This window comes from Puntigrus tetrazona, chromosome 10 (genome assembly GCF_018831695.1).
Source record: "Puntigrus tetrazona isolate hp1 chromosome 10, ASM1883169v1, whole genome shotgun sequence".
In the NCBI taxonomy this organism is placed as follows: Eukaryota; Metazoa; Chordata; class Actinopteri; order Cypriniformes; family Cyprinidae; genus Puntigrus; species Puntigrus tetrazona.
Window position 1 is genome coordinate 3,720,015 of NC_056708.1, and position 27,717 is coordinate 3,747,731.

General features: G+C 36.2%; 1 protein-coding gene across 1 annotated transcript in view; it reads left to right on the forward strand.

Annotated features, from left to right (window-relative positions):
• The window catches only part of ror2 (receptor tyrosine kinase-like orphan receptor 2), a 58,008-nt gene that overhangs the window by 10,349 nt on the left and 19,942 nt on the right, over positions 1-27,717 (forward strand). The window lies entirely within an intron of this gene.

A 27,717-nucleotide genomic window follows, 5' to 3' on the forward strand; every position in this document is an offset into this window, starting at 1 on the left:
TCATCACCCATCCGTCAGCGAGGCCTGATTCACGTCTGCGGCGGCAGGTGTTCACCGCGGATCGCGGCACTCCATCAGCTGACGGAGCCGACAGATACTGATCCTCAGAGCCTCTCAGCAAGATAAGCCAAGAAACTAATAACCCAGAGGCATGTTCTGTTGGCTTCACGCTGCCAGGAAGGAATTTATTCAAAATGCATTCGGTTCGTAATCCGCACTGACGGGAGACGCTTGAATATGGTGGTGCGTACACGGTGTGGTTCATTTTTTTTTATTTTTTAAATTATTTTTAGTGTTTTATATTTGATAAATGCAAATTCCAGTAGCATATGAAAATTACGCACAAGGAAAATACCCGCACTGTCACGGAGATATTATACCCAGTGGAAGTCCATTTCTGCCATTGAATTAAGTTGCAATTACTTTTTTTTTTTTCTCGCAGCTGTATTGTTAGATTTGGTGAGAATTGCAAAGAAAATCAGAAATTGAGAAATTTCAAACTTTTAATTTTTTTTTATTGCCATCTTTTTTTTTTTTTCCGTCTCAAAATTGCTAAATATAAAAATTGGGATTCTTAGAAAAATAGTCACAATTCTGGCTCTTAAAGGAAATAGGCTTCCATATCACTCCCCAAAATGGTGTTTAAGCAACACTTTTTTTTTTTAAAACAATGGCTGAATTTATAGCAGAAAGTATAAATGTTGACGTGAAACAAAATATCATTTACATTTCTGTTTAAAATTTTGAAACCTCAAATCCTGTCAATTAGTAGACATTATAAACTGATTAGCTGCAAATTGCACAAATCAAAGAACAATTCATTTCAGTGTCATTTACATTCTTGGAGGGAAATGGCTATGTTTTCCAGCTGATGTAACTGATATAAACCCATTTCTCAAGTAAGTTTGAGGAAGAGTGTTGGGCTTTTATATGTGGCACAGTGATGTGATTGTTTTAGTCTTTCTACCTTTCCCCCCCGCTGTTGTCTGAAAGCATTGATTTTGATTAATACCTGCTCTGATAGAGTTGGAAGCGTGTTTTCGGCAAACTGCTGTTTCATGTGGAGCTGCTGAGATGCCGGGCTCTTTAATGATACGCTAGGAAACGCTCCGAAATCTGTTTTTAATTTGCCTCATAAACAGTCACAGGACATTGCCTCATGTTTAATACCGCATACTTCCACAAGTATGTAACGGTCTGCCATCGCCTGCCTCTTTTGGATTGGGATGTATATTTTCTTCTTGGACTCTGGACTCATTTTAGCTTCTCTTTAACGGAAACCTGTGCAGTTGTTGTAGTCTCACGTCGTGATTGCCGTCTGTCCCTAAAAACCCCTTGGCTGTCCTTTTCCTTTCGAGCCGTTTTTGCTCAAACTCTTAATAGAATTGTGGTCGTTTTAAATGAACTGCACAACAAAACAGAGTTTCATGAACAGACCAAGAGTTACTTACGTAAGCTTTAAGCATTAGCTCTGCTCCAAAACCGTAGACCATAATCTCTGATGTTTGGGCCGTAGGATATGTTTGTTTTCAATAGTCAGAAAAGAAGGAACTTTTACAATGATAACCGTAAAAGGAGCAGGTTGTGACGGAGACAAATAGGCTTCCAGCGAGGAATAAATAAGTGTGTGTGTGTGTGTGTGTGTCAAATCTCAGCAATATCATCTTATTAGGTGGGAAACAATTGGAAACAATTAGAGCTATTATATTAAGATTTTTTTGTGTTATGTTTCATTGTTGTAAAACCTTAATGTCATGACTGGGTTGTGAAAAGAGCGTTTCATAAAAGAATAAAGCCGGGTGGGATCAAATGTTAGAGGGATTTGTGCTGAAATGTAAAGTCATTTTAGAGGTTATTGCATTTTGATGAAAGATAAAGACCAACTTAAAAAAAAAAATGCACAAATGAATCAGGGAGAGAGAGAGGGAGAGAACCTTTAATGTTAACCCAGTTTTAATGGGCATTTTTGTTAACCCATGCAGCCATTTGGATAAAAGAATCACCGGAAAGCTGCCTTGATGATGAGGTCTACGTTTTAGCTGAGTTTGCATTTGGAGGAAAATACCTAAAGTTCACGAATAAGTCATTATTATCTGGCTCAACCGGTTTGCTAGCATTCTAAAATTATATTTAATGAAATGCGTGCTTTTATTGAGATCTTTATTCAAAACTTAACTTAAAAAAAATAATAATTTAAATGATTTTTCTGTTAAACCTCGATCCAAACGAACTGATGACTGGATTGATGATGCTGAAAACTCAGCTTTGATCACAGGAATAAATTACAATTCATATTTAAATCAGACACTTGTACCATTTGTTTACTCCTCTCAAACAGTTCGTATATTTTGAGGTATCGTTCTTGTCTGTAGAAGCACTAGCACCGCTAATGAGAGCCTTCTCGAAAGCCGAGTGATGTTGGTCATTTTATCATTTAGATGGCCTCAAACGTTTGAGCCTTAATGGAACCCAGACAGTGAAACTAGATGTGCCTCTATTTATTGAAAGTGTACACAATGACATCTGCGTTTCATTTCTCGGCCGGTGCAATCATTCATGGCTTATGTTTTGAGCTCACTCACTTTCTCTCTCGTGTGTTTGATGTTGTGATGTTTACAGTTCCCTTCCCTCTGATTAAAATCAGCACAAACGCACACATCTCCTCTAAAACCTTCTCAGGGTGCCGTTTAAACCTGAAGACCGGTGGTCAAGCAGTTGTAAATGGATCTTTTAGCCCGGTCTAGACACATAAGCCGCCTCACACCGTGTTCTTTGAGCACAGTTGGAGGCTTTACCGTAGTAATAAAGACCAGATGATGCCCATCCCGGTCCAAATGCAGTGACTCATGTTAGACGTTTAAAGAAATATATCACCCAAAAAATGAGGAACATCATCCTTGGCATTCTGCAACCAATGTTATTTCTTTATTGAATAAAATCTGAATTTTTAAGCTGTTATTTTCCATTCAGCAGAAGTGGGTGGTGATTTATACTTCCAGGCTCAGCAAAGGAGGAGGAAAGAATGTTTCTTTTTAACACAAAAGACTGTATTTTCAGGAATGCTGGTAACCAGATAGTGGTACCCATCGACTTCCTTTTTGTTTCCTTATGAAAGTCAATGGGGACCAGAAACCGGTTGGTTACCGACGTTCTTCAACATACCTTCGTTTGTGAACATTTTTGGATGCGTTTTGCATTTCAGTATTTATACCACGAATGCTGGTTCTGATTGGCTGCTAGGTATGCAATAACTGTTTAATGCACAGGTAGTTCCAAGTCTGTTTAATCACTGTTGTATGTTAATGCGCACACACACACACACAGGTCAGAGGTCGCAGATTGCAGTGCTCACACACAGTGCTTCCCTGTGACTTTTAAATAATAAAATAGCCTAGATACTAGAACATTATATCTCTTCATTATATTTTTGAAGTAACCCAGCTTCATTAACCGTCATCCCGCTCTATAATTAATTCCGATAAATGCTATTTTCATAGTCATGGAATTTTAAAAAGTTTTGAAAAAATAAATTAACCCAGAGAGTTTTTGAAAAGTCATGGAAATCTATTTTACAAATCTCTATAGTATAATTAAAACGTTTAATCGGGTCCTGAATTTCAGCACAGGATTGTGCTTAAGCTATATTTAATAGTTTTACTCGTGTTTTACTTGGGGTTACTTGCATGTAATGAATCATAATTATTTTAATAGTAAGTACATGTAACCTGTATAACAAATACACATTAAAATAAAGCGTTACTGGCTTTTTATTCTCTAGTTTTTCTTCTCATTCAAATGTGTTTAGATTTGTTCTTTAAATGTTTGAGTTCAGATATTTTCTATTGCGTTTGTTTGGCGTTCTGTTAATGTCCTTAAGTTGCGATCTTATCAAGGCTTTTTGCTGATGGCATTTTTAGAGGGGGATGAATCCCTTAAACACAATAAACAGTTAAGAAATTGCAGAGTAGCTTATATGAAAGCTCTTTTAAGTGGGAAGCCCTCATCTGATCAGGATCACGATAGAGGATCTATCCAAGGAAGGTAGGAAGAGTCTTCATGTTGTTATAAGAAACCCTTTTTAGCTATCATTATCAGACAATCATCCCGGCCGGTGGCAATAAATGCGGAGTCTGGGTCTGACTCCAGCTGGCTAATTACAGGCTTGTCTTTGTGTTTCAGAGACGCTCTGTTAAAGCATTAGTGTACAGTCAGGGTGACTCAGATACTGAGGAGCCTCGCCGTTTCCCCTTCTTCACTTCCTGTGCTCGTGTTTCTCCTTGCTTTTGCTCTTTAAGCACTTTGTGTGTGTCGTACACACCTGTCCAGAACACAACAGGTTAAGGACATCTGAAAGTGTATTTATTTAGACTCATTTGAGGTTATCTGCACTAGTAACATTGGTTATCAGTTCCAGTCCTGGCCACTATCTGCTCTGCATTTTTTTTTTTTTTTTTTTGTGTGTGTGTGTTTCTCTCATCTGACACACTCAGGCCCCGTACACACCAAGTTTAACTGTATATGCATAAATTCGACAGATCAAATTTTGGGAGACTGAAACCCATATATTTTTTTAACCCTGTCCCAGAGTTGGTAAATCTAAAAAAACACTGCCCTTGCGTTTTTTGTTTTTGTTTTTTTTTTGTGTGGACAACCAATCTGTAGATCTGCCCACGTCTCACCCCTAGTCAGACATCGCTGCGTCAAATAACAGCAACAAAAACATTAAACAATTGTCTTTTCACTGACTAACTTTAACACAAAAATTAATAAATGGATTATGCTTACGGTATTCCAACAAACATGGAACAATCCAAGTCGTCTTTTCCCCTTTTAGTGTATATCTGTGGCAGAATTACAGCGCCGCGTGCTGGACTGGCATGTATACTACATCGTTTTGGTTTGGTTTTGTGGTTTCGTGTGGACACCAGATATTTCTTGAGACAAAGCGAAAAGATCGGATGGGGAGAGCTCTGGTTTCGTGTGGACGTAGCCTCAGTTCAGTTCATGCGATTTACCTGAATTTTTCTTCTGTAATATTCTTCACTGTAATTGTTTTTATTTTTACTGTGTATTTAATGCATCTTTGCGGAGTAAAAAGTTTGCATTTCTTTCCAAGTTTTATCCAGTGCAACTTAAAACCTGTACCTTGGATGCATTTCATCAGTTAATAAGAAAAGGGTTGTACTAAAATGGTTAAAATTGTGCACAATGCATGCAATCTTGCAGAGAAATCCACGCAATCCATCTTTCTCTTGCAAAAACAGCCAGACCACTTTAATGTAATTGCTTAACATCAGTGAATGCATTTCTTAGAGATTGCAAGTGTAAAGGGTGGAATGGCAGATAACTGCAGATCAGCACTAAGAACTTTTTAGCTCAGAACAAATCCACCCTCTCAATCAGAAACCACGCTCTCCAAGACACTTTTAAGGTGAATACAATATCCGAAGTGTACATTTCTTTGGCGACAGAACAAGAGTAAGAGGTTGATGGGTCCTTGAATGATCTTTCCAGGCTTTGTTAGTTTTGTGCTCTCCAGGACGCCTCATGTCTGCTGGTTTAATCGTTCACAGGGTGTTAACGGAGAGCTGCACTTTACACATGATAAATTGAGCAGCTCTTTCGGAGAGCACTGGTCCAAAGGGACTCCCTGGCTCTCGATGTTCTCAGTTTCCGAGTCAGCCCACAACTATCTTGACTCCTTGCACTTTCTGTGCCCCTTCTTCCTAAAATAACACATTTGGAGTCTCTCGCTTCACCTCATGCCATGTTTTTGTTCCGACATTATTTTTCCACTACCCGATATTTTGTCTGCTCATGCACTTTTTACATTTCCAAAATCCTTCCATAATAACGGGTTTATTTTTGGAATAGTTGACTGTGCAGATCTATGAACCGCTCGCTCACTGACATGGATCTTAAAAATCTGGTCTCTGCAGTTTTTTCCTCAATTTTCTTTTTGGTTTTACACAATTGCTGGTTGTCAGAGATTGCTAGGTTTTATCAGTATGTCGGGAAATGTTTTAGATTTTATATGCAAATATCCTGGAAAAAGTAACACGCATTAAAGCAGTCCTCCTTGCTTTCTGTAGATACTTTCAATATCTTTCCATTTTGCTTCTCTAGAGGCATAGTGCAGTGTCCTCTGAACGTCAGCTCAGGACATCTCTCACAGGGGATACAGTCTTAATTTAATTCAATCCTAATGCCAAATATTATTGTATAGGCTAGTTCTAAAATAAGCAGGGATTTTTTTTCTTGCATTTTTTTTTTGTTTTTTGAATAGGCTACTCTTTAAACTGCTATTATTTTTTTTGTTTAAAATACTGAAATTACAGGAATTTTGTTTAAAAAAAAAAAATGGATTCAGCCACAACAATAACAGCTATTATTATTATTATTATTATTATTATTATTATTATTATTATTATTATTATTATTATTATTATAGTCTTAGTATTTAACATTTAACATTAGTATATATTAAAATCCAAAGATATATATGCCAATAATAGTTAATGGACCTGTAGCCAAACATACTGACAATTAGCAGTTGCTTTTATTAATGAGCAATAACTTAAAATGAACAATATATGCATTAGTTAATGCACCTGGAACGTTTCTTTTTAAATCACATTTATTAGATTTTTTTAAAATCAGAACCAGGTTACTTAGCAAATAGGGCAGACAAGACCTTGATTAAAATTTATTAAACTATTTTTTTTTTTCTAAATTAATTATCTTGAAATCAGCAATAGCACAATTTTGTTTTTGTTTTTTTGCATCTCAAACTCAAGTAATTGTTAAAGTGCCTTAGGGACCCTTTAAGCTCTTTAGCAGCCATACTGGACTGTAGTGTGTTAATCTTCATATTCAGTGTTCAGTGCTTTTATTTGCATATCATTTTGCCAGCTTTTAACTGGTCATGGAACATATTGAGAGTTAGACCGAAGCAGGATGGATTCACACAAAGACAGTCTAGAATCTAGTTTGTTCCCTATAGCACAAGTGGTGCGTTGTTCCCTTTACAGTCCTGGTGAATTTGGAGCTGTGCGCGCGTAATGAGACGCAGATCAGAGCAGATGTTGACGAGAGGTTTTCAGAGCAGCTCCTTACAGACAGAGCTCTTGTCCTGAGGGCCGCTGCTCTGTCTACATGCACTTTGACATCTTGACAAAATATGCTTCCTCCTCATGAAAGATCTTTCAGTTCTGTTACTGAACCATGAAATCAGTTTAACTTTTGCTATGCTAGACATTATGGTGCATTAAAAGAAACTAATGTCTTGTGTTGAAGACGTGGAGCCTTGTATCCGGAACCATCTGGTTACTAGGCTAAATAATTTATTTTTTAATAATTGTCAGATGATAAAATGTGAAAATCCATCCCATTCCGATCCTGTCCACACCTGTGGCAATTATTTTAATCTGATGCAGGTGTGAGGCATAAGCCAATATTTTATCCCTCCCACTTTGTTTCCCGAGTGCAGTGATTGGCTGCCTCTGCTGTGAAGTAACACAAGGCAGCTGTGCTCTTTGTTCAACTTGCCTGCCTGCAAACAATTTGAAGTCTGTGACCGCCGGGAGTCCTCGCTCAAGAGCGTGTAGAAGTTAAGCTGCTGGGAAGCTCTGCAAACCCAGGGAATCGGTCTGAATCTCCTCAGGAAAACACAAGAGCATGCTGAATATCCTGTTTCAGGATAGGAGGTGCTGTGGAAGACGAAGATGAGTTTTTGGAGGTGCAATTTTTTTTGATGCATGTATGGCTGTTTTCTTGCTGCTTAGTTTCATAATTAAAATCCTTTTAAAAAGGGAAAAAAAGCTCTGTCGTATGATTTCTGTGAAAAGTAGAAAGTAGTACTAATGGTACTATTGATGACGTCATTGATTTCCAGGGGGACGGGCTTCTGATCACATTGGCTGTTTGCTTGTAGTGGGTGTGGTTTATGGTAGTCATGCTGCGCAGAATGATCACTGTATGGCATTAAAATAGGGCCGGGCGATATATCGCATGGGTTAATCACACGCATCTTCTCTGTAAAGCTGTTTTTTTGATTAACGATAAATGCCATCAACTGTTTTCAAATGAAGCGGCAATTAATACACTGAGCCAGAGTTATCCCATGCCCAGCCCTACATCAAAGTACATTGGGATCCATCTGCTTTCTTATTCACACAGTACTTTGATGTCATACACGGATCTACTTAGTGTGGCTTGTAGTGAGTTGGGTTGTGGGTGTGGTTTGCAGTGGGTGTGGCTTATTGTCAATGCTGCTTTGTCCAAATGCCCACACTTACAGTCTTGGCCTGTTTCCTGCTTTTTTTTTTTAATCACTTAATTAAAAACACTACAAATTAAACTGCCATGTTATGAAACTAGAGAGCAGACATTTAGAAGTTGATTTTAAAATGCTAAATATTTAAATATTGCTTTGTAAAGGCCTGCATTTTTACAACACTAGAAGTGTCCTATTGTTGTGGTTTATTGCATCTTGTTTTTTTGCGGGACTGGTGGGTATGTTTTGTAATGGGTGTGGTTTCCAGGGGTTTTGGTGTAGTGGGCGTGGTTTGATTTTGTGGTAGGTGTAGTGGGCGTGGTTTGATTTTGTGGTAGGTGTAGTGGGCGTGGTTTGATGCATGTGAATTTGTTAGAGGTGTGGTTCGTGATGGTGTGATGTAGCATTTGAGGACACTGTCAGATACACTTGGCCAGGGTTTCCTGCTCAGAAAAAATTACTTGCTCTGATTAAAAAAACAGCGCGGGGGGAATCTTGTTGAATCAAAAATGAGTGTTTAGTGGTTCCCCGGTTCACTATTAGTCTCTGTGTAACCTGAAGGCCTTGGTTGTGTGGCTTATGGTCTGTTTATTTTGCAGGTATGTAGAAAGTATGTCTCGCGGGTGGAGTCAAGCAGCTGTAAGTTCTGGCAGCCTTTGCAGAGTTTGCACCCGTTAAAAAGGCCACAGTAAATCAGATGGGCCCCAGTGCACCGTATTGTAGGTCTCCATGCAGATTTATTCTGATCCCTTATTTCCTACAGAATGTGTCATGGTTTCTCCATTTGAAGTTGTTATTGGTGCACCTGGACTGTCAGAGAGATAATAGGTCTGACACATCTTTAGTTAAAAGACTTATTTGGTGATGGGGTATTAACCTAATTAGGTAATTTCACAGTGATGTTTTTATATAAATGTAAACTTCCAGATTATTAAAACTATAAAGAAACTATAAAACGAAGGCAAAGCATATTTAGGGCTGCAATAACGAATCAGTTAAATCGATAGTAGTCAATAATGGTAATAATTGGAAGCAAAATTGATTAATCGCCGCACACTTTGAGCCGTGCCGTTTTACAGCGGTGAATAATGCATTTATGAAATTATTATGGAAAACAGCGGCGGTGCTGTTGCGGTAAATGTACACAACAAACTGTCCTAAACGTGAGAATGCATCATATTAAGTGCTTAAGCCTGTAACTTGCTGATAATGGGCAGCGTTTCAGTCACTATTTCATATTAATTCAGTTGCCTGACAAAAGAAATAGTAAAATCTAACAATGAAAACAGTATATAATAATAAATGTACATTTTGCATGTTTAGAAGTAAATTGCTCAATGCAAAGAGGGAATGGAAAATAATCTTTTTTTCCAGCGTCTAATAGGCACGAACAAGTTATTTGAAAAAAACATCTATGTTCTTTGAAACATGTCTAGTCTTGGTTTTAAATAAAACAAATTAATTTAAATATAGTAATTCTGACTAAAATGTTACTTTGTGAATGAGTCTTCCTACATTTTATCAGTTAACATTTATACAGTGCATTGCCTTCAGGTTGCACATCACTTGGTATATGTGGAATAACAATTTTGGTAATAATGCATTAAAATTGATGTTTAATTTTTAAATATTTTTTGTAATAATTTTGGAGTTGTTCCAGTAGACTATTTGATCAATTAATTAATTAATGAATTAATTAATTGATTTATCAAAATAATCATTCGTTGCAGCTAGGGCTGGCCAAAAAGTCCAATAAAAAATCCAATATATTCATGCGCATCTCGTCAGTAGAGCCTGTGCTTTGATTAGCGCTAAATCTCCATCACCTCTTTTCAAACGGAGCAGCAGTTCAAGGAATTTTTTGCCTAGCTCTAGTTGCAGCCCTGTATTTATTTGATGCAGCATATTTCATATATTTGTTATCTCCATTTAAAAGACGCCATCTAATTGCCTAGAACAGTATTGGCTATGTTAAGTAATTTTGAGCTTTTCTTACCTAAAGCATGATTGCAAGTGTTAGCCTTAATCCTGTAAACACCTTGTTTAATGACCGTTAGAATGAAGTGTCGGTGAACTGATTAATGTAGTTTTTATATTATTTATAAGTGTAAAATGGTGTCCAGATGTCTTGCGGAGAAGAACCAGAGGCTTGTTTTGCACTTGAGTCTGCACCCATAAACGATCAATGGAACACGATTTACTCCACAGGAAGTTACGGTTCATTTATCTGCAATGCCTGAACGTTCACCATACTTTTACTTGATTAATGCACATTTATAGCCTTATAAAGCATGACCAATCTGTGCGTGTTATTTCAAGCAAACACAATGTCTGTTTTCAGAATATAATTAAAATGTAATAACCTTCCGGACCTCTGAAACAACGTTTCGTCAGATGTCACAAATCCCTCATACTTTTCCCCTCTAAACACCTGGCTCTGTTCTGGAATGTAACACCCACTTTTCGAAACATGAAAGTATCTGCATCAAGATTATTCACAGTTTGCACAAAGTCGTCTGCCAAGATAGTGTTTCTTGTATTTTTTTTTTTTTTTCAGCATCCATACAATTAATCAGCTTTGCTTCCAAAAAAGGCATATCATCGCTGTATGATAAGGCATATTGCAAGAATCTAAAATGTATTTAGGTAAAAGGGTTGGTTTTAATAGACTAGACATTCCATTAAAAACAGAATCCAGAAAAAAATGGGTGTTTGCTGCTTTAAATTCTCCAGCTCATGATGGCAAGATGGATTCTGATCGACTGTCGATATTTCAAATTTTGGAAATGGTTCCAACTTTATCGTTTCTCAATGGTTTTTAAACGATTTTTAGAACTATATCTTTATAGTTACCTTTATACTTATCATGCTTGGTTTATTTGTGTGAACGGCCCTTAAAACATTGTGCGCTGTGTGAATATTTGACTTTTAATTCCAGACTAAATGTGAACATGCATTTACTCACTTGCATGCTCTTTTTAAAATATTAATAAAGACAAGTTACTTTCCATAACCCTAACTAATGCAATTAGTTAAATTAACACTACGTTTAAAGGTAACTTTCCCTAAAACATCAGAAAGAACTAAAACGTAAAGTTAAGGGGGAGAAAAAGCTTTTCAAACTGTGCAGTCTAAAGAAAGCCGAAAAGACCTAATTTGCTAAAAGTTTCCACTTTACAGCAAACACTAACAGAACATGATGCAATAGGTTTCTAGTGACAGGCAAGAGTTTTTGCATGATAATAGACATTCGCCAGTTTCGTATACAAAATCTAGTTACGTGGCAGGATTTTGAACCATTGGGATTTCATTTAAAATAAACAAAGCCTGAGAAACTTTGCCTGCGTAGGACAAAAACTTGACTAATCTTATCTCTGTCGTACCTTCACTTGCAAGCATTTCTGTCACTTAATAACTTCTTCAGAATGATATTTAATGGTGTATCAAGTATGTGTCAAAGACAAGGCCATCACTACAGGTCTTTGCCAAAACGTGTTGATCTTGGCATATTTCTGCCGGCTTCTCTTTTAATCTGTAATATTGTAAGGCAGAAACGGCAGCAGCTTTTGGCACGTCCAGGCGGGTGAGATTGGCTTTTAATCCCGAGCACGCTGATCCGTTTGGGCCGTGTTTATGTAGAGAAACTGTAAACTTTGCGTGAGGTGCTGAAGTATGCACCGTTGAAGCCCTGTAAGCTGGGAGAGGCGAGCTTTATGAAAACAACTGGGCGAAGAAGAAAACCCAAGCACTGGACTACCACAGAGCTCTGTGTATATGGAAACTCGAGTCGTGATGATGTTATACGTGGAGAATAATGAAGGTCCCAGGACGGTTTATTCCAGTTCTGGGTGTTATCATCAAAGTCCTGTGAGGCAGAACAGGACGCACACCAGCAGTGATGGATTTATCACAATAGTGTGTGTGTCTGTGTGTGTGTGCGTGTGTGTGGTCTGCTCTGAATAATGTACTGGGTCACGTCTTCTGTCCATATTTGGGAACTGCTTTGAAAAAACAGCTTGAGACTCAATAATAGGTTAATGGGCGAAGAGTTGCTGACATTAAAGTCTCTTAAGTATTGTATCCCAAAGTTATGTTCAATAGAATACATTTAGAAACTGAAATTCAGATTAATAATTAAAATGTTCTTATAAAGTAGGGATAAAAATCAAACTGAAATTGATATTTCATGAGTTTAGGTTGCTTATAATGTGCATTTGAAGCCGTGCATGTGCAAACATCTTCCTAAATTGTCATTAGAAGCATTTACAAGTTTGGAAAGATATTGGTGAAAACTTATCCATTCAGCCAAAATAAAACTTTGTTGGTTAAATACTTGTAAATGAAGAAATGAATGGATAAATAGTAGGACTTTGTTGAATTTTAAAGTGTAGCTTGTTTACAGTAAAATATTGTGGTGGTAGTTAAAATGCATAGATAATAAATTAATACAGTTGTCATTATGATCATAATTTGTCATCAGAAAACTCGCAATTAGTATTTTACCTAACATCATGCTGGCGTAATATTTAGTTGATATTAATACACTTTCCTCGGCGAAAGAACATTTTTGTTTACTTTGGTTAAATAAACACTTTTGGTCCTGCGAACCGCCACTTGATGCTCGTGTAAATCACGGTCCCGGGAAGCAGTGATTTATAGCCTGCACCAACAATTTATTTGCCTAAGTCGAGGCGTTATTTTGGCCAAAAGGCTCTCATTGTGACTGAAAGTAAATGGTGCTTTGTTAAGGGTCGTTAACAGTGCTTTGACACGAAGGAAGGTGAGGGCTGACAAACAACAAAGAGACGTACAGAGAGGGAAAGTGGGGGAGATCCAGAGAGAAAACCTCTCGAGCGAGGATAAGGATGGCAGTAGATGCCGTCGGTCTCAAAAGGCTCTTTCATGGCCACAGTCGGTGATCACAGGAGCATTGCTCTCGAAAAACCCATGGCTACTTTAAAGAGTTTAGGGATGCAATTATAGATTTTGTTGGTATGATTGTTGTCTCAGGAATAATCACGAGTTTTATGATTATGACAATATCCATTTATTCATTTCGAAACCGTACTAGTGTATAAAATCACATGAACACTCTTTATATATTAAAGTGTTATTTATTGCTGGCTTCGGAAAGATAAATAACACAGTAACCAATGAAACGGCACAAAATAATAGTAAACTAAAGATTCTCATTGGAATTTAAAAAAGTAATCTCTGCTTTGTAAACATACATGACAGTATTTCTCTTTTGAAAATAACAAAAGGAAATAGATCAAAAAAGTATTAGTTATGATTTCAGTTTTTACATTCTTTGCATTTCTCCTCTGGACCTGTGGTAGCGAAGGAAACGTGGTAAAAAATTGGGTCTATGATAGTAAATCACAAAGTTAATGAAGTATTAATATACTAATATTAACTTTATCTGTCCCACAGGGGAAGCTGTTAATAATTATGGAAATAAACTGAAATATTACTATAATCAACTGTCATCCATAGGCCTACGCAGGCTATTCATTTTTAATAATGTTTACAATAATTACAATTATTTTATATGTGGCCTAAGAAAATGAAGAAAATAAATTTTCATTTGTGAGATCGAAGTAAAATTTTTATCCCGGAAACAGCTTCCACAATTTCTACGCAGGTATTTGGAATCTGAATTAACAAAATGTAAATTGTGCATTGAATCCACTTTGAACTCTGGAACTTTCAGCAAATTTGTGAATCTCAATTTTACAGATTTTGTCAATTTTACAATACCAGCATTGCCCCCCAAAAATTTAGAATAGGTAACACTTATTCACTTTTAAGTATGACTTTTGCCTCAATAAATCCCTAATCTGCTGCTTATTAATACTTAGTAATATAGCTAAGGTTGGGTATTGGGTAGGATTAAGGATGTAGACCAATGCATTAATATCTGCTTTGAACTTTCTGTTCACCTGAGAATCATGAAAAATGAAATCTGTCATGGTTTCTACAACTTTTCAGACGTTAATAACAACTTAACTTTTTGTCAGTGGATACTAATGGGTAATGCCGTGATTATTTCATGATGTTTTTGAACAGATTCATGCAGAAGTAATTAAAGAATGGAGCGATATGGAGCTGTACTGAGTTTGAATGGATGAATGGATGAATGTTGTTGTCCTGTTGTTTTCTGGTTTGGACTCTTTTAAGTTTAATTGCGGTTGTTCACAGACAGTAAAGACTTCCTCTAGTGGCTTCTAAACCATAAATGCTTCCTCTGAGCCGGTCCTGATTTTTGTTTTTCATTTGTAATTCAGTAACTTTCGGTCAGAAATGCGGTCTATGGGGTTCAAATGGAGTCAGGATAAAATCAAAGGAAATTGGACTTATCTGATCTTCGTCTGGGGGCCATTAAAAGGATATGAGAGAGAAGGGTTTGAAAAGAGCTGCTGCACGAACTGGGGGTTGGGAACCTTTCTAACACAACGCATCTATACCACTTGTTAAATATTCCTCCTGAAAATTTGCCGTGTGTGTAGCGTCATTTTCTTTTCATGTTGACTTTGTGTAAATGGTACTAATCCATAGCATTAAAGAGAAGAAACTCTCACTCACCCAGACACGGTATGTGAAAGGTCAGGAAAAAGAAGGTCTCTGTCTGTGAGCCGTGGGTCTGTTCATAAGAGCCTGTTTGTTTTGGGCTCCTTCAAACCCTCCTGTGGTATGCGGAGTGCCCTGCTGGTGTGTCCACGTTCGTTCGTCCGCAAGCACTCACGCCACTTTTATTCCCAGCCAAAAGCTGAAGGGGCCGACCTGAAGTCAAGATGCAATTCTGTTTACCCTTAAAGTTGATTCTAATTCGATTGAAGGTGGTATTTGGCCTTAAAGGTCACTAAGAAATTTGGAGAAAACGATGTATTTGACATCGTTCCTGATTGGATTGAAGTCATTTAAACAGCCTGAGCTCATTGTAAAAACAACTTGGGATTTTTGGGCCAGATCACACCCCATATATTTAATTTCCAAACAGACACCGACATAAGATGCCGTAGTCACACTGGTCTCTGCACACACTCACTGGACTTTATATTGCTTCTTGCATGTTCTGCAAGTAAAAAAAAATGTCATTTTGTCAAAATGCCATTGAGTTGAATTTAAAGGAGAACATTTAGTTTGGTCTATCTAGTATCTACAGTGAAATATGGACTCTGATTGAGACCAGCGCTGTATTTGGGACAAACCGTTATCATTGCTTGAAATCTGACGTGAAGGAAAACAGATTTCGGGAGTTGTGAGAAGAGCTTCCTGGCTTTGTGAAGTGGGGTCAGAGTTTTATTAATGAGCGTTGAGGTTGTACGCCGGATATTGTCAAGCCACCATACAGAACATGTTTGAGTTACGAAAGGAAAGCCCTTGTTTTCCCACATCTGCTGAGCACATGGCACGGAGAGAGAGATGTTAGATGAATGCATAATTCTCGCTAACAAATGTACCATGTTATGTGGCCGTGTTTCATGTTGTTGTTTTTTCTTCTTATTTTGGTGCTGCATTAATACAATAGCATACTGTCATTGTAAGGCTTTACAAAACAGTACTTTTGTGTCTTTTGTGTGCGCATTTTATGTAGTTTTGTTTTGTCTGTTTTCAGACTTTGTGCCTTTTGTCAAAATGACGATTGCCTCTGCCCATCTATTGTGTCCTGATGAGGTCGGTTTTTTTGGTTTTTTTAATCGATTAAGCTTTTTTTGGCTTTGATTTTAGCTCATTTTATTTAACTTCAACAGCTAGAAAAATCATTTTTTGAGTTTTGTCCAGGGATCATATTGAATCCGTTTTAATGTTGGTTTCAATCATGAGGATAAACTCCATTTCAGATAATTTATGTTGTATGCGGTATAAATAGAGCGTTTGTTCTGGTCTTCATTGTCTCTTCATTTATTTTCTACAGGAAAAACGATACTTGTTACTAAAGTGCCAAGACGAACCAAAAGACCAGAGTATTTATATCTCAGTTTCTCTGAGAGCTGATTTGGCCATTTCACAAGGCGGAATATTAATGGTTGTTTAGAAGTGACTCGTAGCCATTATCCAATGAAGTGTTGGCTCATAACCACTGGAGTAACCCTAAAATATGAGAACCGAAGCGCTGACTTGGGAAAAACCTTCATGAAGAACATAAAAGTTCACAGAGGTCTGGAATTACTTGCTGAATCAAAACGGCGCAGCGTTTGATCCGAAGCAAAGCTGAAAATGGAGGAAGAATAGAGAAAATGAACTACTCACGCCATGAAGTATTGGTGTAGTTTATTAAACGCATCAGCAACACCGGTAAAATACACAAGTGGTCATTAAAAGCAATAGTTTGTAAGCAAGTGTAAATGCTCTTTTCGTGATGCAAATGAAATGAAACAAATCTGAGGTAAATGGTATATTAAAATTATTGTAATCGTCGTAAAAATACATGTCATTCTAAACCAGTAAAAGCTTTGTTTGTCTTTATATTAAGAAATTTAAGAGAAAAACCAGAAGGCTTGTGACTGTCCCAATGAATAGCAATTAAATAATATTGTCAAGGATCCAATCGAGTATGAACACCATTGTCAGAATATTCACTTTTGCCATCAACGGTTCAATCTGATTGCGAAAAACTTGTTCAATCTTACGCCGTTTTGGGGTGGAGTATCCCTTTAAGCTGTTCTGCCAATATACTTTCATTTTTGCAGGTTTCTGTAGAGTTCACCGATTTTGTATTTCCGTGATTTTTAAGGCAATAATGAATCTGTGTGAGACAATCTTAAATGTGTATATATGCTGTGGTTTTAGAAAAAACAAAGATCAAATTAAATTGGCTGAAAATCTTCTTGCTGCTGAAAATGTGGTGTGAAAAGGCCTTTAGCCACAGTTTTTTTTTACCGCACAATTGTTTTCAGGCAGAGCTCCACCTGAAAAACACCGGTGCAATTATGACTGAACTTATTTGGCCAGATTTCTTCTCATTTGAAGCAGTTGATTATCTCATTACAGGTTAAGCGTAACAAATCCACAGCGGTTTACACTAAACCACAGAAAACCATAAATTCAGACAAAAACAATGGGCAGTAATTGCATGATTCAGGGCGGATGATGAACATGTTTCACAGTGTAGCATTTTGTTAGCTTTAAAAGGGAGTTAATACAGGATTAAAAAATATTTACAAATCCAAGTTCTAGTTGAATATTTATTTATTTTTTGTTTTTTATTAAATACATGCATGTGTGTTTTTAAGCAAACTTTTTTGGATTTAATTAATCGCAATTTAATCAGTTTTTGTGCATTATTGTATATCTACTGTATATTTACAGGGCTTTTAAGGCCTTGCCTCTGCTTGGATGTTCTGTTTGAGTTGATTTTAAATGAGAAAAGTGAGTTTTGTGAATCAGTTTAATTTGTATTAGCACTGACGCCAGTCACTAATGTAGGTAGACGGGCTAAAAGCTAAACATTATGCAACTGTCCATGAATCCATTACTGTTAGTCTTCACCTCTGAATATCCATCATAAAATTTATTAGTTGTTTCAAATGTAACAAAATAAGTTTTGATATGAATGAATATATATATATATATATATATATATATATATATATATATATATATATATATATATATATATATATATATATATATATTTATAAATATATATATTCGTATGTATGCATATGTATGCATATATATATATATTTATTATATATATATGTATGCATATGTATGCATATATATATATATATATATATTTATTATATGTATGCATATGTGTATATATATATATATATATTATATAGTATGTATGCATATGTATATATATATATATATATATTCATATGTATGCATATATATATATATATATATATATATATATATATATATATATGTATATATATATATATATATATATATATATATATATATATATATATATATATATATATATATATATATATATATATATATATATATATATATATATATATATGTATATATATATATATGTATATATATATATATATATATATATATATATATATATGTATATATATGTATGTATATATAAAAATGTATATATAAAATGTATATGTGTGTGTGCTATAATAAAACATCACACAAAATATTAGAATAAAATTTTCAAAATGAAATATTAAGTTATCCAAAATGTCGATACATTTTATTTATTTGTGTGTAGATTTTAAATATCCACTGCAACTCTACAGTTCCATGTCTCCTAAAAACAGGGCGTCTTTACTCTGCTAAAGTGGTGAAAAAACTGCTTCGGAAACAGCATAAATACCACGGAAAGCTGTGTTTATACCATTGTTTCCTAGTGAGCTCTGATTTTGCAACAAGGGAGCCATAATTGGTCCTAACTACATGAGTGTATATTTAACTACACATTGTCTCATAAACATCCAGTGAATCTTTTTTGGCCAATTTATTTAATGAATGGACTAGTAAGAGTGGTTTGAGAATCATGACACACTGAACACACTTTTTGTGTACAAAACAAATTTACAGTTCTGATAGTGAAATGGAGCGTAATAAATTTAAAAATGGTATATAATGAGTATATTCTCATTTTTTTATATATTATTAATTATAATGATATTATTATTTTAATTTTTTGCACAAAGAAAACAAATGTCAGTTTACTCAACCATTTTTCTGTCCTGAGTTACGTCTTCCGCTATATTTTGGAGAGTATCGCAACGAAACTCATTCGCACGCTTCATCAAAAAGCATTTGATGTAATCCGACTTGTTTACATAAAGCATGTGCATGAACAAAATATGCGGTTGTTTACACCTAAGGTAAAAGCTTTCACATGTGTTGTGGTAGTCTCTAAAATGGTGGAAGACGTAACTCAGTGGAGAAGAATGGTAAAGTAAATTGTTTATTTTTGTTTTCTTTGTGCAAAAAAAAAAATCTCTTAGCGTCAAAAAACTGAAGTTGAGCCACTGATGTCACTGTTTTAACAATGTATTTATGTTTCGATATTATCAAAAATATAATAATTTTTGTTCTTTCTCTTATTGGTTTGGATTGACTAGAGACGATTTTTTATTTTGGGGTGAACTAACCCTTTAGAAGTGTCTAAATCGGTACTTCTGCTTCCTATATAGATAGAGCTTCTTATAGCCTCCATGTTAGTTGGACATTCCTGACTACACAAATTTCGGCTTGCATGTAATTAATCATGCAAAAGCAAAACAGGCATACACAAGCTTGCGCAGTCTTTCCTTTGGGGATATTCTGGTTTCACAGAACGTTCTGAAAGAGATACGTTCGCCAGCAACAAAAACTTAGAACAAAAGGTTTATTAGCACCGTTGGATGCACGAGAAGAAAGAACGTTTTGGAACTCTAGTTTCCGCATCTGTTTGAGCGCTTGTGTGGGAGTTGTGAAGGTCTGTCCCCCAGAGGCGCGTAGTTTGCTATTGACAGGCTGGAGGTGATGAAAACCAGAAGATGTCTCAATAAAGGCCCAGTGCTTCTCAGACCTGCTCGAGCAAGTCCAGCAATGCATGACCAAACACAACATTCCCATTCCCATTTATCCTTCGCTGCTGTTAATGAACAGGTGGCATTCATCACTTTATGAGCTCTGAAAGAGAGATTCTTCTACAATAAGGCATCTGTATGTTTCGGATATGTTCTACAGCACCTCCTCTGTTATATGTAAACTATATGACTAAAAGTATGTTAACTCCCCCTTCTAATTATCTAATTAAACCATTGAGTGTGAATGAATATGCTACGGCATGCTATATTCGAAAAGTTACATCTTTACAAAACCAGTAAGAACTGCTTTCAAAAAACAAAAGGTCCTTTATTGGCATCTGCGGCTTCATAAACTACCTTTAGCATCCACACAGTCTTCCCATTGCACAAAAGGTTCTTTATAGTGGAAAAAGTTACTCAAACCGATCTCCACATTTTGTTAAGATGTCTTCATTGAAAGGATGGTTCTTCTGTGCCATTGCTGTGAAAACACACTCTTGGAGAGCGGAGTGTTGTTCTTTGAGGATGGCACACACAGAAAAGTTTGACTCGGTGCCCACCTCATGTAAATGGAATTTATTGCTTTGCCCTAATAACAGGATGGTTTCTAAAATAAACCATTATGTTGGCAGACGGTCCACGAATCTGGTCTGTGATATGTCAGACAGAGCACTCTGTAAGTTTTCTTGCCATCCTCTGTGCATAATATTACCCGCTACTCTATTTTGGGAGATTTTGCCAACGTCATAACAGTCGTGTGAGCTATAGACTTTGGAGACCAGCTCTACGGGGTGGAAAGTTTAAGTTATCCTTGTGTCAGCGGATGTAAATTGCAGTATGTCTGACACGAGTCAGCGAGGTGGGCTGTAACTGCCTGATTTTTTGTTAATGTGAGTTTTGTCAGCTTTCCAGCTGGAGCGTTACACGCTAGACACGCTCGTCATTCCTGATTGTAAGAATGCCTGGTATAGTCAGATAGGCAAGCCACGTTTAGACTACCATCTAAAGCTCAGCTGACCACAACCTGACCACGTCTACTTTAATTGAGAAGTGAATTTTAGCAAATCGTATATTTTAATATATATATATATATATATATATATATATATATATATATATATATATTTATTATTTTATTATTATTATTATTTATTTATTTATTTTTTGAGGAAAACATTCATGAGTTATAATGACCTTCTATGGTGGGCATATATGTTATATGAATACATAATAAAATACTGTATTTAATTTTATTCATTTTTTGCTTGTATTGTATTTATGGCATGAAATCAAAATCTTTTGTCGCTAAGAAACCAAAATCTTTCCTATTGTCGATTCAGTACAGTTGTTCAAACTTTGCAGTCACAGAGTTACTGCCAGAGTTATTCAATATAGCTATTGTGCAGCGCCGTGGTCTGCATTATGTGATCACTTTTTTTACACTATGCTTCTCATTTTAAGTGATGACCTATTACACTTTATATATTTAGTCTTGTTATGACTACCAGCATTCCTCCAGATAAACACAGTGCCCAGAGGGAGTTTATGTCTGTGGAGAGAACTGTTATTATCCCATCATTTGTGTGGAAGATCTGAGCAAAGCTCGTACGCTGCCATGTAATTACACTTTTGCCCTGAAAAATACACTGGTCTGATGGAATCGCATCTCTCCTGACTGACTTTGTAGTGTGAAAGCACTTCCCTTCTCCATTTTTCTGTCTCGGGCCTGAATTATGACGTTTCCCATTGTTCGTGCATCACACTGGCTATTATTTTCATTAGGTAGGTGGACGAATGGAAGCATATCTCCCAAAATGACTTCTTTTTGGGACCTTCTTTAATTGCCATTCTCCTGTTGGATTGACTTAAAGATCAGAATTGGCATTGTTAAAGCAGCATTACATTATATTTGTCAGATTTGGAATTTTTGTACATCTGGCAGGGCCTCCTCAGTTTCTCTGAATGCTGCAGGCCTTGGAGGATTCCAAGTACAAACAAATGTTTGCTCTTACCATCTCTTTTGAAGATTGTTTCCAATGGCCAGGCCAACGCTGTTTACTGCGAGGGTGGTCCTCAAATTCTTGCATTAAAAACAGATTTGATTTGATTGATTTTTGCTATGCGAGAAGCCCTTGTGAACACTTCTGCGTTTTTGTGAAACCAAGTAACTACATTTGTTTTGGAAATTTCCTGTTTGATTTGTCAGGTTTGATATATGTGCTTTAATTACAGTAGGCAACATTTGAAGTGGATCAAAACACTTAATTCAAATGCCCGCTTAATAAAACAAGTATTACCAAAATACTCATTAGTGACAGCCCTATCTAGTGCTGTATACAGATATGGTGTCCAAATACAAGACAAGTGAATTGGTGGATGGATACATTTGATGTGGTCAGGAATTACAGAGCTTGATTTGTTGTCACATGATATTGCGAGATTGGATGATGAGTTTAAACGATTTGACGGCATTGGTGACTTGTTCTGTATTAGATGTCAGTTTAGAACAAAGCCGGCTCTGATCCACATCTCAGAAGTTTTTAATGCTATTGGAGCAAGTAAATTTCGAACTAATGAGGCACTGCTGACCTCACTAACCATATCAACCAGCTGTTCTGTAACCAAATCTAAGGAAACTTGTTTGGGGGTTTTTCATTCTCTGACAGAGCCATAAAGGAAACGAACTGTTCAGGAATGCTTCACCAGGTCATTGCTTATATGGCCTGTGCCTGTCAGGAACCACCACGAGCTGTTTTCCATGCTTGTCACCTCACGCTAAGTACATCTGCAGATGTGCTGGTGAACCAGGTCTGGAAGTGGATCTTCTTTTGTGTCTTTTTGCAGATCCACGATTGCAGGTTGGAATGGATGACTGAGCAAATGAACGAATGAACAAGTAAAGCTAGGAATGTGCCCGGTCAGACCTGAAACATGAAACGTACTGATCCCTCAGCTAACACAGTTTGTCATATATGGTCAGGGCCAGAGCTGGGTAGTAACTGATTACATGTAATCTGGATTAGATTCCAAAAAGTACTTTTTTTTTTTGATTTTGAGCATTTAAAATAATAATGTAATGTAGTTGGACTGCAAGGTATGTTTTATAAACACACACACACACACACACACACATAAATGTCTTTTTAAAATAGGCTAGTCTACTTAATCAGATTCAAAGTCAGTACTCATTATTGTAAGTACTTGCATATTTGCATATATACAGCCTACCACTTGTATACATTGAGAAAGTCTTCCATGTTTGTGGATGTTCACACAAAGACTAGTCACTAGTCACTAGTCAGATGGCTGTAATTACACAGAAAATTTAGAGGTCACACTCAATGGATGACCTCTGGATTTTAGAAAAAAAAAATAAATAATTGGTCTGTATTTTTATATCAGTGTGGTGCAAGATTATTCTATTTAAATCAGTTAGGTCAGAAGTAACGCAATCAAAAGATTTATTGGAATGTGTTACCAACTCAAACTTTTGTGTAATTTGGAATCAGTAGCAGATTACAATTAGCAAGTAATCTAAAAGTAAAGTAAACCTAAACAAAGCATCTCATCCGTGGAAAAGAATGCAATGTTCTTCTCAATTTACTTCACGGGAAGCAACAATTTAAGTAAATGGGTTTTTAGCGGTGGTGTTTTTCTCAACGAGTTCAGCTCTTCCAAAGTTTCTCCCCTTTATCCCGCTCCTTTTATTTTATGAATCTGGCAACCAGTTCCGGACTAAATGGTTCTCCAGAGGACGAGATGGAGTGTTAACAAGCTTCTACATTCTCAGTCTGGACGAGGGTGTGCTGCCCCCATCCTGGAGCCGGACTCTCCCACGGGGGGCTCCTCGGCGCGCTGCAGCCATCACCTCTTTATGAGCGCTCCGAGCGGCCTGCTTGCCGACAGTTGCCAGGCGAGTAACTCGCTGAAAAAGGAGAATCCGCTGTGAAAGGTGGTGATTCAGAGGCTTGAGTGCTTGCAGGCACCCTGAGCCAAAATAATTAGATCAGCGTCTTTTCCCAGGTCTCCACACTGGCCCTTTTGTTGGCCGGCCTCCAGCGCGGTGGCAACAGCCTGCCGATTACTGCTGTGGGCCGCTAACACGAGGCTTAGAGGTTCGGTTTTAAGTAGAAGTGACTTGGGAACTGATAAGATGCGTGATCATAGATTCTACAATTACAGAAATGACAGAAGAGGGAAAAAATGCATTTACGAGCATGACTCGGTGTGCTGAACCCCCGTGAAGATAATCCTTTTTATGAATCTAGTCTTTAATATGGGCTTTTGGGAAGGTTAGAGATTACTAAAAACAAGGTCAATTGTAAAGTAATAAATAGCGTAACTATTTCAGTTAGGCCTACTTTATTAAAGTACTTTAAATGGTTACATATGGCTACTTTTTCAATAAAATTTAACTAGATAACTGGATTTTTTTTTTTTTAATCATTTTGATTAGGTAAAAAATAATTTATAAATTAAAACTAACATAATAAATTCACAAACTAAATTTCTAATTAATTTATGTAATGTTAATCATTTTTGACCTAACAGTAATACTCAACACTGATCAGACCTTTTAAATCTGTTGCCGCTTTAAAATTATATAAATACAATTTGAAAACGCAGCCACAAAACCAGACTTCAACACCTCGTTTTACGATGAGGTCATTCCGAGGTTAAACGAGACACCGTTTAATAGCTGTGATGCCGTTTTGGAAATCAAATCTTTGCGTAGCTAAATTTTACATGTGTAAAAATATTCAAACCCCCTTTGTAATCCTAAACATTTAGATAACTTAATTACGCACTTTTTTCTTTTACAGTTAGTAACTAGTTACTCCTCAACACTCGATATAGGAGATATCTCAGAGATGTGTTGTTGAGGCCTCTGGGAAGTCGTGTTCATTTTGTAATTTGTTATAGTCAGCCGAAGCTAATTCAAGCGAGCTTAAAACCTTTTACAGAATATTCGTGAAGAGCGTTTGTCAGTCAGTATGCATGATGTAAGTTTCCTCGTTTTTCTGACAAACAGCCTATGCTTTTTTTATTTCAGGTTTGCATCCACTACTCCTTGCCAAAGTCAGCTTACATAATCACTTTGTTTTGCCTTTGGCTTTTCCTTTTGCACATGATTAGAGAGCGGAAACACCTGTTCATGGCTCAGAGGTGCTAAACTACACGTGTTTTTAATTTTTTTTGTTTTTTTTATATAAATTAAACACAACCGTAATTGTGTTGCTGCAGAAATGACGGATTTCTTAGCTTTTCACATAATCTGACAAATATTTTTACATTTGATACACAAATCTGCCTCATTTGAATTGACTTAATGACTTAAGACTCATTAAAGGCAAGAACATTAACTACGCGTGACCCTGGACCACAAAACCAGCCAAAAGGGTCTGAATTATGTAGCCTTGCATTGATTTATATGGTTTGTTAGGATAGGATAATATTTGGCTGAGATACAACTATTTAAAAATCTGAAATCTGAGGGTGCAGAAATATGTAAAGTTGTCTAAATCAAGTTCTTAGCAATGCATATTTCTAATAAAATTTTTTTTATATATTTTTACAGTGGGAAATTTGCAAGATATCTTCATGGAACATGATCTTTTCTTAATACACTAATGCCTAATTTTAATCAAAATTATATATTATAAATTTAAAAGTATTATATTTTATGTTTTTAAGGTTCCAAAAACGTTTTTATGCAATTATGCCATAGAAAAAAACCTTTTTTGGTTTCTCAAAAAGAAATTCCTTTCAGAAATCAGTTATTTAAAAGGCATTTAAAAACAATAAATGCTTTCGTTTTAATAATATAAAGTCCTAAAGAATTTTTTTTTAAATTTAAAGCACCTTTTGTGCAATGGAAAGATTCCTTGGATGGTAAATATTTATGGAACCACAAAGTCCAATAACGAACATTAATGTTTGAGAGCGTTGAGGTCCTTATTTATGAAGAGACATGTTATACACATCTGTAAATCAGTAAATTCAAATAGTATAAACCCCTTAAATTTCACAAGAATTAGGTTATTTTGCAACTTTTCAATTCTGTTGCGCTTTCTGCGGTGCTAAATCCATTAGGGTAATAATCCACAAATGGATTCACGTAAAATGTGTACATTTTAAAAAGCATCCTCTGCGTTTCTGTGTGACTCATGTAATCTAGTTTGAAGCACTGGAATGTTTGAGATATTTCCAATGCGAATTAAACTTCTCCACCACAAGAGAAATGTGTCTGTAACCCTAGTGTACGTGGGTTCTGCCATGGCCTCGCCGGCTCTGAAAGACACCATCTGTGTGTGTTATGGCAGATGATCATTCAACGGGGTGCGAGGCGGCATAAAATAAACCTGCAGAACCAATGTTTATTCAGCGGAATCACCAACTTCATCAAGATCCTCCTAATCATTGCGGTCCTTTGTTTAAGCACAGACGAATGGTAAATAGTCGATGCATATTTTGTGTAAATAGTCGGCTGACTTGTCTTTGGAGAGCTAATCTGATTTGTTACACAATAATGATTTGTATATACATTTGATCTTTCAAAGGTGAAGTCGCGGTAGTACTGTAATCATTTTTATTAAAAATAGAAAATCAGGCATTTTCATTTGGCGTATTTCAGGGTAAAACAAGCCACGTGGTGTGTTTAGTTAGGACTGTGTGGATGAGTCCTAATCACTCACTAATGCTTCGGCTGGCAGCGCATTATGGAATATTACTTCAATAAAGCACTGTAATTATGTGGAAGACCTGGACCAGCTGTTTATAGCATGTCAAATGTGGTTTTTGACACACACACACATTCCCAGCTTACTTTTATTTGAGGATAATTTGCCTCAAAACAGTTTAATTTAGTGGAACAGATGAAACGAAGAAATAATCGCAACAGCATATTAAGCGAGCATAATTTATGCCCCATATGTAACGGTTCTCACGCTGTTTTCAGTCTCAGAAGGAAATCACTCCACACTGTTAAACAAGGATGTAATTTGCCTTTAACCACATACACTGAGCTTGTCAAACACCGGCCCAGTTACCATCTGATGATTAAATGAAAACCCTGTTGTCTGTGGGATTTAACTCAATTTGGAGTATTTATGGAGCATCTCAGAAACCACGCTGTCAGCAGAAATGTGTTTTATGATAAATGAGATGTTCTTTTTGAAACAGATGAAGGACTAAATAAACAGTCTCCGATCAAAAACTCAGGGTGGAAGCCTCCTGAAGCTGTTTTTTTTTTAATGTAATTAATGGTCTTTTTTCAGTCGTAGTGTAACATTTTTATTTATTATTTTGCTGTTGGTGCAAAATAATGATCCAAGAAGTTAAAAAGAATTCCCCCCAAAAATATAGCTTTAATAATGCACATGTATCTCATTTGGGTTCTGTGTGAATTGTCAATTTATAGCAGTTTCATTTTTATTTTATATATTTATTTATTTTTTATTACACAGATTCCCTCACAGAAACATTTTTCATATGCCTTACAAGAATATTGAATTTTCACTCTTCACAGTAGAATAACTGCTTGAAATGCATATGTGTATTTCTATAAATTATATGTTAACATATGGGAACATTTTCACTGTAAACTAGAAGTGTTCTCTCAAACTCCTAATTTGCTAGTTATTAAAAGTTAGTAAGGTTCTTGTAAACTTTACATACGGGGGCGTATTAAGGGATGTGGAATAAATGCTTAATAACGCATTAATATGTGCTTTATGAGTACTAATACACCTACTAATAAGCAACTATTTAATGGTGAGGATTTTAATGGTGAGCATTAAAATAAAGTGTTACTGACCTGTTTAACTTGTTTTTGAATTTTTAATGAGCGACTACAGCTTGCATATTTTTGTTGTGTATACTCAACGATTACAAATGAACAGTTACTTCAACCGATGCTAAGGTTCAGTCATTCCATAAACT